The sequence below is a fragment of the Cricetulus griseus genome, chromosome 2, assembly GCF_003668045.3.
Source record: "Cricetulus griseus strain 17A/GY chromosome 2, alternate assembly CriGri-PICRH-1.0, whole genome shotgun sequence".
NCBI lineage: Eukaryota > Metazoa > Chordata > Mammalia > Rodentia > Cricetidae > Cricetulus > Cricetulus griseus.
Genome location: NC_048595.1, coordinates 458,648,913 through 458,661,573, shown reverse-complemented (window position 1 = coordinate 458,661,573; position 12,661 = coordinate 458,648,913). Strand labels below are relative to the sequence as shown.

General features: G+C 37.2%; 1 protein-coding gene and 1 long non-coding RNA gene across 2 annotated transcripts in view; one reads left to right on the top strand and one right to left on the bottom strand.

The window, feature by feature from the left end:
* LOC100774912 (disks large-associated protein 1) overlaps nucleotides 1-12,661 on the bottom strand; it is a 766,677-nt gene that overhangs the window by 655,289 nt on the left and 98,727 nt on the right. Inside the window, exon 2 of the mRNA XM_027397813.2 lies at nucleotides 6,700-6,861. The gene's annotated coding sequence lies outside the window, so the exon portion shown is untranslated. The remainder of the gene's footprint in view (nucleotides 1-6,699; nucleotides 6,862-12,661) is intronic.
* On the top strand, nucleotides 2,737-12,527 carry LOC103161381. The gene is made up of 3 exons (XR_003481699.2): nucleotides 2,737-2,793; nucleotides 3,742-3,841; nucleotides 12,301-12,527. It is a non-coding gene; the product is annotated as an uncharacterized LOC103161381 (long non-coding RNA).

Sequence of the window (12,661 nt, the reverse complement as noted above, 5' to 3'; positions counted from 1 at the left end):
GGAATTTAGGCTCACACAAGACTCGGTTTTGACCCCAGCCCCATAAATTACCATCTACTTCATCGACCTTAATAATTCAGGGAGAAATTTTCATTTATATTTAAATATTTCCTGCTGGCAATACAATAACATCGCTCATGCAGAAAAACTAGTGGCTCATCAATTCTGTATAACTTTGGTTTTGGCTTTTGTTATAGGAAGCATTCTTTATGTAACTTCAGCATGTAACAGGAGGAAAAGGAGAACCCGAGGGAACTGGAAGTCAGTGAACACTAGGCTTACTGCAAACTACCCTGCTGTCCTGGAACAGGAAAGAGGACCCTAGAGTCATTGTTTAGGTATTGATCCCTGTCTGCCAATCACTATGATGAAGCAAGGTGTGTGGAGACCTTAGGGACTGATGTAAAGATAACTGTCCTTCTGGAGGAAAGGGTGCTCCCCCATATGACCTTAGGCGATCTAAATATGAATATGAGGAACAGTCATTGAAGTGCCACCCTGACATCTCTGCTCACTGGGCTTCGAAGGACACAATAGCTGCAGTGAAAGAGATCTTCCCACAGAGGCCTTCAGTGTGGTGGGGGGCACTGTGCCAAAGCACCTTGCCTTGGCAGTACTGCTAATTAACAATCTCTCCTCTGGGTGGGAGTCTAGAACTGACTGTGGTTCTCTATATTTCAAGATCTCTTACCACAATAAATACATTGTTGTTTCCTAATATATCATAAACTATCAGATCTACTAAAACCACAGACATTTTAAAAAAAAATTATTCTTTGTTTAAAATTCCATCGACACAAGCCAGACATCGTGGCACACATCTGTAATCATAGCACTTGGGAGGAAGAAGTAGTTAGATCTCTGTGAGTTCAAAGTCAGCCTGGTGTACACGGTGACTCTAAGGCCAGCCAGGGCTTCATAGTTAGATCCTGTCCCCCAAACAAAACAAAACCAACAACAATAAAAATTCCCCACTCCCACCCTCCAGAACTTCACAGGTACTAATACCATGAATTCTAAACCTTCAAGACTCAGAAATACATCAAGGACTTAATATTTAGTATTAAAATATTGAAAGTCAAAACTAAGATTTACTCTGATGGAACAAGTTCTGCAATGAGTCCACACCATTGAATACCAGACAGAAGAGGCACACAAACTTTGAACAGGAACTGCAATTATGTGTGATGCAGAGACCACAGAAAATGTTTCCCTTTGGAATTCTGTAAAAAGTTTAACAGACCTTCATACTTGTACTTTTAATGTTCATTTAACAAGAATCCCCATGTAGGGCTGTTTATAGCAACATACACATGGGTTATTCTTATAGAGTCTTCAGCTTCAAAAAGATGTTGTCAAACTAGATAATGCTATTCAACAAGGTTTTGCAGTGATTTTAAAGAGAAAAATATCATACTGCTAGAAAGTGAATTCATTGGGGTTTGGATGAAATTTAGTGGTAGAGCTTCTCCCCTGCATGTGTGAAGTACAGGGTGTGAAAACACAGACACACACACACACACACACACACACACACACATACACACACACAACGAGTCCCCTGCCCCTTAATATTCAGAAATTTAGTTCACTGGATCCATTTTTTTCTGGTATAACCAGATTCTACATTAAAATAAATATTTAAAGGTGAAAGAAGTTTTTGAACTGTTCTATTTTGACAAGAATTCTTATTTCTCTCCTATGACCAATTTTACTATCAGATTTTCAATGCAATGAAATGATAAATCTATTACAAAGTTTTGTGTCAAGTAGAAATGAGACTAAATTAGAAGACAGGATAGATGCTAACAAAACCTCACATAACACTTTTGGGAAATGAATATTTTTCCTTGATGAGGGGTGAGGACTGCAGTTACCTTTGGGTATAAGGACTCATATTTAGAATGTAGTTATGGGTTATAGTTATAATTTAGTGAAGTGACAGCTATAGGTTCTCCTCCATGACCCATGACTTCACTTGCCCTGCGTAGTTGGCTAAGTTTCTACTACCAGGATTTAGCATGCCTCTTCTTGTTGATCAGGGCTTAAGTCCAATTACAGAGCTCTGGGTTACTATCAAGACATGAGAACGACTACTGCACCCTTAGAATTAGGCTCCATGACAGCTTCTGTTGTGGTTCACAATTGGCTGTTTCCTGCCTCTGGAAGCTTGCAATGACACTCCTGGTACCATGACAGCTATTCCTCAGTGAAGAGGATTTCAGTCCCAACTCAGGGGCCTCTGGGGCCTGTTTCTGAAGTGTATGGTATCTTTGTCAATAGGGCAACTTTTAAAAATGGATCCTGTATTTGTTTTTGACTCTTAGATTCTTCTATTTATTATATATTTTGGATAATAATCCTCTGTCAGATGTCTGTTTGGCAAAGGTTCTCATTCTGTGGGCATCTCCTTCACCTGCTTGATTGCTGCTTTAGCAGAAGCTCTTTAAAACAATTAAGCCCTGATGGTGAATGTACTACTGTGTATGTTTACCTTATTGATTATTGAATAAAATACTGTTTGGCCAATGAGACAGCAAGTTAGACGGAACTAGGAGTCAAAGAGGATTCTGGGAAATGTAGTAGAGAGGTGCTGATCCCGGCAGGAAGTGACATAGCAAGGAGACTCATATTTAAGCGAAAGAGAAACAGGAAGGGCCCTCTCTTTTCCCCTCGGCTCCTGCTCCAGCGGCACAATGTGATCCACCAGCTAGGAGGGACGCCAATAAGGCGTCTGATAAGATAAGTCTTATAAAATATATAGATGTATGATAATTGAGACTGAGCTAACAGGTAAGAATCCTAGTCATTGGCCAAGCAACATTGTAACTAATACAAGTCTCTCTGTGTATTCATTTGGGCCTAACTCGGGCAGGCGGGGCTCAGGCAGCTTTTGGTGGAAAGATTTATCGTAACAAAGCTCCACTTGTCAAGTGTTGGCTTTGATTCTCGGGAGTCCTATTTGGGAAGTCCTTTCTGATGAATGCTGTACTGAGCTGCCTATGCTCTCTTCTAGAAGTGACAGTGTTTCAGGCTTCACATATAGGTCTCTGATCCTCTTGAAGTTGGCCTGTGTTCACAGTAATAGTCATGGCTATAACTTCATTCTTCTGCATGCGGACATTCAGTTTACTAAGCACCATTTCTGAAGATGCTTTCTTTTCTCCAGAGTATGTTTTTAGGAATCTTCATCAAATATCAAATGGCTGAAAGTGTGTGTACTCATGTTTGGGTCTTCAATTTTTATCCTGTTGCTTGACATGTCTGATTTTTGTGCAAGTACTACATTGTTTTTATTGCTAGGGTTTTGTAACACGTCTTAAGTGGTAATCCTTCCAGCATTGTTTTTGTCTTGTTTTTCCAAGATTATTTTGACTCTCTGGGGTCTTTTGTAGTTCTGAATGAATTTTAAAATGGAGTTTTTCCACCCTATTTCTTCAAAGAATGAGATGGGAATGTCCATTGGGACTGCCTTGAATCGGTAATGGCTTTTCAGTAGAACGCTCAGTTTTATATTAATTCTTCCAATCCATGAACATGGGATTTGTTTTTTCTAGTGTCCTTTTCTATCTCTTCCTTCAGAGGTTTAAAGTTTTCATTGTAAAGGTCATTCACGTCCTTGATTAGGTTTATTTCTAGATATTTTATTTTCCTTGAGGCTATTATGAATGGAAGTGTGTCCACGATCTCTTTCTGTGTTTGACTGTGATTGGTTTAAAAGAAAACTATTTATTTCTGCAGATTGATTCTGAATCCTGGCACTTTGCTGAATTTGTTTACCATATCTTCTGGTAAAACTGTTGAGATCTTTAATGTATAGTATCATGGCATCTGAAAACAGGTACAGTTAAACTTATCTCCCTATTTGTATCCCTTTAATAACCATCTGTTGCCTTACTTTCATCTATCACTTCAAACACAGTGCTAAAAATGAGTGGGGACATTGGATAGCCCTGTGTCATTCTTGACTTCAGTGGAATTGCTTCTATTTGCTCTCTATTCATTTGGATGATGTGGGCTAGTGAAATTTACATATATAACTCATATTTAGGTATGTTCCCTCTAGACCTACATTCTCTAAGTTTGTTTATCCTGAAGGAAATGTGTGTGTGTGTGTGTGTGTGTGTGTGTGTGTGTGTGTGTGTGTGTGTGTGTAGATCATCTATATGTTGGACACCATGGTCTTTTAGAACTCATTTAGAACTTAAGGTTAGAATATAGAGGCAGATTCTCAGTGTTCAAGATCATGCAGACAAAACTGAGTGCCAAGTCAGACCATTAGCAGAGGGGTAGTGAACTATGGTGTATCATGCCTACTGGCTGTTTACCTTATGACCTCAAAGGTTGAGTCAGTGTCGAAGTTCTACATAAGAATGGAACTAAAAAAATCTGGTATTAAGATAAAGGTGTAAAGGTCACTTAAAAATCAATGTTTCATAACTTCCTTTGGAAATGATAACATTTGGAAAGCTTATAAGTAGTTTTCCACAAAGATGATTTAGTAGCATCACAACACGAAATTTTTGCTTAAACTAAACATACCACAACAAGGGTCTAAATGATGATGGAGCATCATGTTTCAAATGCTAAATTAAAAACAACATGGGATGCTTGTTTTCAGATTCACAAATTAAATGTTGGCAACAACCTCTAGGTAATGGTGGCACACCTGAACTGTGAGACTTGCCTGAGCTACATGAGACCCTATTGCAGTAGAACCAAGGAGACTAACCCCACATCAGCAATCACAGCAAAGGCAACTGAACATGTGTTAAAGAATAATCATAATAATTATGATAGTAATATTCACCATGACTCACCTGAATTTATTAATTCTGTGGCATGCATTGTGAATTGTAGCATTTACTATTCATGACAACTGAGATAAATATTCTACTGCCCTTGTTTCAAAGACAAGGGGATTTAGAAAAGTTAGATACTCTGCTCAATAAATCAAGAGGTTAGAAATGACAGGAATGATGATAAAATTTAAACTATAATAATCTTCAGACATATTTTCATCAGATTTAAAACTCCAAGATCTTGAGAACTCTTGTAATGTGTTGCAATTGGGATTGCCTGTGTGAGAGTAAGAAACATGCAACATAATAAAATTTTTGGATGAGAAACTTAAGTCCTCATAGAGAAAAATCACATTAAGATCAAGATCAACTAGCCTAAAAATATAATTTCAAATATTTGTACCTTAGCTTAGTAAAATAATGGTTAGTTAATGAACACTTGTTGAGTAACAGACCTAATATTAGATTCTATTTATAAATTAGTTTATGTGATGTTCAAAACTACCCTAGAAGTCATGCCTAGAAGGCAGAAGAGTCAGAATTCAAATGATAATCCTTGATCTGAACTAGAATGTTATCAGTCACCATGCTGTGAATAGTGGCATTTGCACACTTTCAACCCCTCAGATCCTATTTTCTAGGCATTTCTTACTAGTGAACTTTGAGGAAATAAGTTCCTTGCTATATCATCCAGAAAAATATATGAAAAGTTGTTGGACACTGTAGATGAATGTGGACCTCAGGAGATTGTCTACAAAGTCAGTTGCTTTCTGTTGTATGTCTCAGAGGCACTGATTTAGATCCCAAGTCTCAGATATGAGAGATGAAGAACAACCCATGTTGTTCTTGAGAAGGAAACCCTTTGGATGGCTTCCAGGTCCCATCATCCATCTAACCACTGGTTTCATGCTGTCAGCTGTCAATGGTTTTTATGCCCAAACTTCTGTTCTCAGGAAGCCACTGTGTGTCTAGAATATGCAGAGCCATCTTTATTCACCTTCACTTCTCCCCCAGGAATCTCACAGTAGAGACTTCTGGTCTACCATCTGGCTCCACTTCAGTCTGTTCCCAGACCCAGTTCTCTGATAGCTAACCCTTGTAGGACTATCTGACAATCTTGTGTATTATAACAATATTTCAAACTTGAGAATAAATTACAGATATGAGTAATACAGGAGAGAAACCCAAGGAAGAAATAAATGGCATATAGATAATTACAAAACAAACATTTTCATCACAGTTGTGCTTTGCTCAAGCCCATGGGAGGCCTGCCCCTTTCTGAACAGAGAAAGAGGACTAGTGGAAGGGGTGAGGAGTAGAGTGTTGGAAGAGTGGGGGAATGGGGAAATGGGAGGAGAGGAGAGAGGGGAAACTGAGGTCAGTATGTAAAATAAATGAAAAAGTGATATTTAAGTAAAATAAAAAATAAAAACATACACACAGGAGGAGAGGGAGAGGGAGGAGGGATTGACATGTGAAGAAAGCTTTTTCCTAATTTGAACTAATAAAAAAATTACAAAAAAACCCCACACACATACATACAAAAAAGAAAGAAATTGCTTTCCTATTTTACAGCTACTGACTTTACAGAGGTAAAACCAACACAGACCATGGCAACTGTAGATTTCATAAAATTGTACCACATTTTTACAAGGAAGGATGCTTGATGGGAAAATCTACTCACTGCAAATGTCAACTGTGTTACTTTATGTAAGCACTATAACACCTTCAAATAGATCAGCATTTGCTAAACTACTGATAAAGATATCAATTAAGGCATCAATAAATTTTTTCTCAGATGGATCTTTCCAATCAATGAGAAAGTAGAAATCCTTCAGATTGTGTCATTAAATAGCATGTCATATCATTAGATAGCAGGGTACTTTTATGTTCTTACCAGTCTTGGTGAGACTAATGAAGTCCCCTCTAGAAGAACTCTGTCAGTTTGGGGTTATATCTCAGTGAATTGGATGTGTGCTGGTCTTCTGAACAAAGTGTCCCAGGAAAAGGAATGAGTTGTTGTCACTAGAAGTTGCCCAGCAGTACCACTCACAGTTTTCTGAAACAGAAGGCGGTAAAGAGAAATAAGACCTGGAATTGCAGAGCCCCACAGTCACGCTTTCAAAATTGCCTGCACTCATTTATCCACATAATGGTGGTAGCTTATATTTCTGCACATCTCATAGTTTTTATTTTTTTCATTATTTCTTTAATTTTTCAGACTCTAATATAATTAAATTATTTATGTCTTCTGTTTCCTCACTCCAAACTCCCCCAGATACTCTTCCTTGCTCTCCTTCACATCTGTGGCCTCTTTTTCATTAATTATTGTTAGATGCATATGTGCAGTTTTGTATATATTCCTAAATATAACTTGTCCATTATATACAATGTTACCCACAAATGAACAGACCACAGAGTTGTAGAGTCCAGTCCTCATGCATACATCAACAAAACAACTCATGTTTCTTGTATTTTTAACAAATACTCTAACTAGAGTAGCCAACAATGCTGTTTTACATGTTAATGAAAAATAAAGTATCAATAATGCCAAGATTCCAAATAAATTTGTTATGCCTCAGGTAACAGTGAACTACAATTATTCTTGTTGATCTTTTACATACTGAGCATATTTAACCTACAGTTTTGCCATTAGATAAAGTCTAAGACTTTAAAAATAATTATTATAATAGTCATTATGATAACATCCAGTAGTACTTCTCGAGTGTGGGGCCATGATTATGTAAAAGAAGGTTTGCTTGTGCCATAAACATTGTGAGACTAGACACCCTGTGATTTCTAAGTAACCAAAAAGTGGGTATCATATATAACACAGATTAGCTGGCCAACGGGATAATTAACACTCATGAAGGATGTGTCAAGATCACATGACATTTCATCATGATATCCAGAACAGTGTGTAATTTAAATGTACAAAATACTGATTTCTGGAATTTTCTATTTAGTATTTTAGTCTATGACCAACTGTGAGTAACTAAAACTGAATAAAAAGTGTGAATATCAATAAGAGGAAAATACTATATATTGTAAGTAAACAGTGAGATCTTGGCATCATATGGTCAGAGTTCTTGAGATTTTGTGACAGCCAAGCCACATATTTGACATCTTTGGGAAAACTGCATATTCTATGTAGACACCTGTGAAACAACAGAATTAAGTTGCCCTGATTCAAGCTCTTTATAGTATTCAATGAATACTATACCTATCTGTAACTCAGACTCTTTCTCCTTCCTTCCTTCTTCCTTTCTTTCTGTCTCTTTTCTCTTCTGTCTCTGTGGTTCTCTCTCTGTCCCTCTGTCTCCTTATCCCTCTATGTCTCTGTCCCTCTGTGTTTGTGTTCCTCTTTCTCTATGTCTGTCTCTCTGTCGCTCTGTTCTGTCTCTCTGTATGTATCTCTCTCTTTCTGTGTGTCTGTCTCTCTCACTCTCCCTCTCTCCTTCCCTCCCTCCCTCCCTTTCTTTCCCACCTCCCTCCCTTCCCCTTCCTCCTCTCTCTCTCTCTCTCTCTCTCTCTCTCTCTCTCTCTCTCTCTTTCTCTCTCCTATTGTTGTTTAAAACTTATGAAGGAGGAGAAAGGTGGTGCTATTTACCAATCATGTAATATAAAGCCTTTAGCTGGTGCTTTTAAGAAATCATCTCAGTACTTATAATAGATGAGATGTCTTTATTTCTGCTTTACAAATAAAAGCTATGAACCACCAAATTTAGAAATGTGCCAAAGTCAGATGAAAAGAAAACAATGGATCTGGGACTTCAACCATGCCTGTCGGACTTTCAATGCCCATGCTATTTCTGGCCTCTTTCTCTGCTTCATTCCTCCACCCCTTTTACACTGTCTCTTGTTTGTTTGCTTTTGGTTGGTTGGTTGGGTTCTGTTGTTATTCCTTGGTGTTTTGCTTGTTTGTTTGTTTTGTTATTCTTTTGGCTTGATTTAGTTTAGTTTTGTTTAGAGACAGAATTTTGCTAATCTTGAACTTGTAATTGTCCAGCCACCACCTCCAGAGCTGGGATTACAGACATATTCCACAAAGCCTGGCTGTGGAGTCTTCACTACTTAAGAGAAGTACACTACTTTTTTTTAAAAGGTGGATTAATTTCCATGAAAAAAGTTTGCTTGATCCAAAAATATTGCATTAATTCTGTAAATAAATTAAATATTCTATAGGGAGAATCAAATGTCTGAAATACCAACTTGAATTTCCATCTAAATACGAAAGAATGCATATAGGAGGAAAAAGTAAAGACAAAAATAAAAAGTAACAAAAGTAAATCAGAAAACAGAACTCAAAAAGCAATAGCCTGGTTGTTTAAAATGTAACTTTAACAAAGTAAGCAAAAACATAAAACTGACTGGAAAAATATGAAAGAAGGTAAAACTATAAAAAATGAGAAATTACATAGGAATTATTGAAAATGAAATAAAATAAAATTATGGGAACTACTCTATAGGCATCAATGCACACATTTGAAAACCTAGAAAATCAACAACTTTCAGGTGAAATGTAGACAAACTGAATTGGTAAGCAAGAGATAGAGATGTCTCTACCTATGGTTGATATGGCCCCAAATATTAAAATAGTCAATACAGTAACATAAAATTAAATTCAGAAATTCAAAGATATTATTTACCTTGCATTACAAATAAGTAGTCACACTTAAGGATCTGAGAAAGAATGGACCCAAACCAAGTAACTTTCAGAAACATTACCATGACCACATAAGTTTTATGATTAAGTTTAATGATGAGGAAATGTGTGCATACACACTGCACTCAAGGTAAAGGTTTACTTTTCATAGTGGTATGAAACTGTAAGTGTGAAAGTTCTTCATGGGGCCATTGAGTGCCGTGCGACTGATTAAATATATTGATGAAAAAACAGAGAATTTTCTCAGTCTGAATAAAGCAGATATGAAAAGGGATCAAACACTTTGATATAAGACATATCACTTTGAAAGTGCTACAGGAAAACACTTCACAATGCAGCCAAAGACTTTAGAATAAATGCAAAACACATTACAACATAGGGACAGGCAAGAATTCTGAAATGAACACCAGAAGACCCCCCGAAATGATAACAACAATTATCAAACAGGATTGCATGGAGCAAAAAGACCACCAATAGAATGGGAGAAATTTTGTGGCCACCAGACATTTGATAGAGGATTTAGAATACATAAAACTTCCAAAACCCAAGTACCCAACACCCACACACCCAACCAACAAATGGGCAATTCAGTTAGACACTTCCCAAAAGAAGTACATGTGACCTGTGCGTGTATAAAAAAATGCTCAACACGTTTAACCACCCTGGAAATTCAAGTCAGAATTACACTGATATTCTACCTCACCCTGTCAGAATGTCATCATCAGGAAAGAAAAGAATAAATGCTGGTAAGTATGTGGGGGAAAGAAGTTTTATGCATTGTTATAGGAATGTAAGGAAGTAAAAATCAGTGTGGTGTTTCCTCAAAAAAAAAAAAATCAAAGAGATACTATATTATACAGCTATTGCACTACTGGGCACACAGTTAGAGGAATCTAAGTCAACATTCCTCAGAGATACATACACTCCAACATTTAGGACTGTTCAAGATCATCCATCTGTCTATCTACCTACCTGCCTACCTATGTATCTACTTATCATCTATCCACCAATCTATCATCTATCTACCTACTTATCTATCATCTATATATCTACCTGTCATTTACCTATCTATCTACCATCTATCATCTATCTATCAGATATCATCTATCTATAAACTATCTATCTATAAGCTATCTATCTATCTATCTATCTATCTATCTGTCATCTCCTTCTCTCCCACCCTAATGGAGGTTTAGTCATAAAGATGAAGAAATTATGTCATTTGGAGAAAACAGATAGATCTGGTTATCATCAAACCAATCATATAAGTCAGACTTAGAATGATAACAATGCATCCGTATCAATAAACATATATATGAAAGTCAAAGTTAGTATCTGGGAAGAGATAGGGAACCATCAGGAGTAGGAAGAGGTAACAAGAGAAGCTAAGTGTGTGGGGGAGAATGTGAGCAAAGAAATGACATATATGAAAATGCCATCATGTAACATAATTTTGTACAATAAATATATTCTAGTAATATTTTTGAAGCAGTTACATGTAACAGAAAGGGAACTGTTGAGAAAGGAGGCATCAATGAGACAGAAATGTGCATCTTTATGTGAACGGTGACATGGAAGGTACAGCTGTGTGCCTCTGTGTGTGGCTGTGATTACACACTTCCTCTCCAAGTCAGTGGCAACAAAGCAATGAGCACACTTGCTATCCAGACCTTGGTTTCCAGTGATCCATCCTCAGCAAAAAGACTCAAGGGTCTTGGAGGAAATAGTTGATTTTGGAAAAAAATGGAGAGGAACAAGTAGAGGAAAGCAAAAAAAAAAAAAAAAAAAAGATGAGAGACTACAAGAGACTCAAGAGACTACAAGATCTTGTGTTGCTGAGAGCGAGCAGAAACTCAGCAGTCAATAGCACATGATAGGGACACAGGACCCAACCAGAGGGTGTTTCCAATGGCCCAATCTAGAGTAGTGTGAGCAGAATGAACTAAATGCCCGACAGCTGCTCTGTATGTGTGTGATCAACTGAATAAGTGAGAATGAACTCTTTCTCAGAGTAGAAGTCACATGAAAAGTGATGGGAAATTGAAACACAGAAACAATGGGGAAAGAAAATGGCATTGACAGAAACACTATCAATTGTTTTGAAGGCAAAAATCACTACTAGGTATTAAAAGTAGTGAGAAAACAAAACAGGAAAAAATAGGATATTGGATAGTCCCAGGCAGCCTTCCCACAAGACACTTAGTAGCTAATAGAGAAAGAAGAGTGTAAATTGACAGTGAAGAAAATGACAGACACCACAGCAACCAAGTTAGCAAATGTCACCCCACTAGGCATCAGATAATTCAACCTCCTGGACAAGGTCACACCTTGGTTTCTATGATATTCAGACAAAGAATGAACAGTGTAAACTTAGAAAGGAAAACTTTACAAAGCAATTGAGGGACAGTCTCCAAAGCAACTAGCCAACACTCTTGCAAAGCATCGAGGGTAAGAAGGAGATGGTCTGGGGGCATTCTCTAAGTCCAAGAAGGATGGAGCCACGAGAATAAATGGAAAACATGCACCAGCCAAGAAATACTACAAGTGTATCATGGTGGCAACATTCCAAGCAGGTTATAAATAAGATCAATATTCATGGTTTTATAATTATAGCATAGTTATGTAAGGGGTTGACATTTGATGAAGGTGCTAAGCTTGTGGAAATTGTGTCATTTTAAAAGTTACTTTATAGATCTTAAACGCCAATGCAATCACATTTCTATTGCATAATTATAAAATGTCAGACTTTCCTGGGGATATCTAATCCAGTCACCAAACAGTTAGCTTGAAGTCTCTAAAATGAGACCATTCTCACATTTTTTTTTTCTGTAGAGTCCCACTCTTCTACATATCATACTGAATCTACCACTGACAAATGAATGTGGGTTCCAGTACCACTTTCAACCAACAAAATCCAGGATGCTCAGAGTTCTCATGGTTCTCTTTCTCACCCAAAGGAAGGGTAAGGCAGAGCCTTAGCATGAACAGATATCAACACATGTATTCTTTAAAAGCAATCATATCTAGGGCAAAAAGAAAATAAAAAAACTTCAATCATTTTCATAGGAATTATTATAAACGAATTCCAATTCGATCATTCAAATGTGTTGCGGTTGGCTAAACTGTCTACTTATTCATTCTTTGTCACCATATGCCAGGTAAATGAGCTATTATTTTGCACACACAGAGTCAC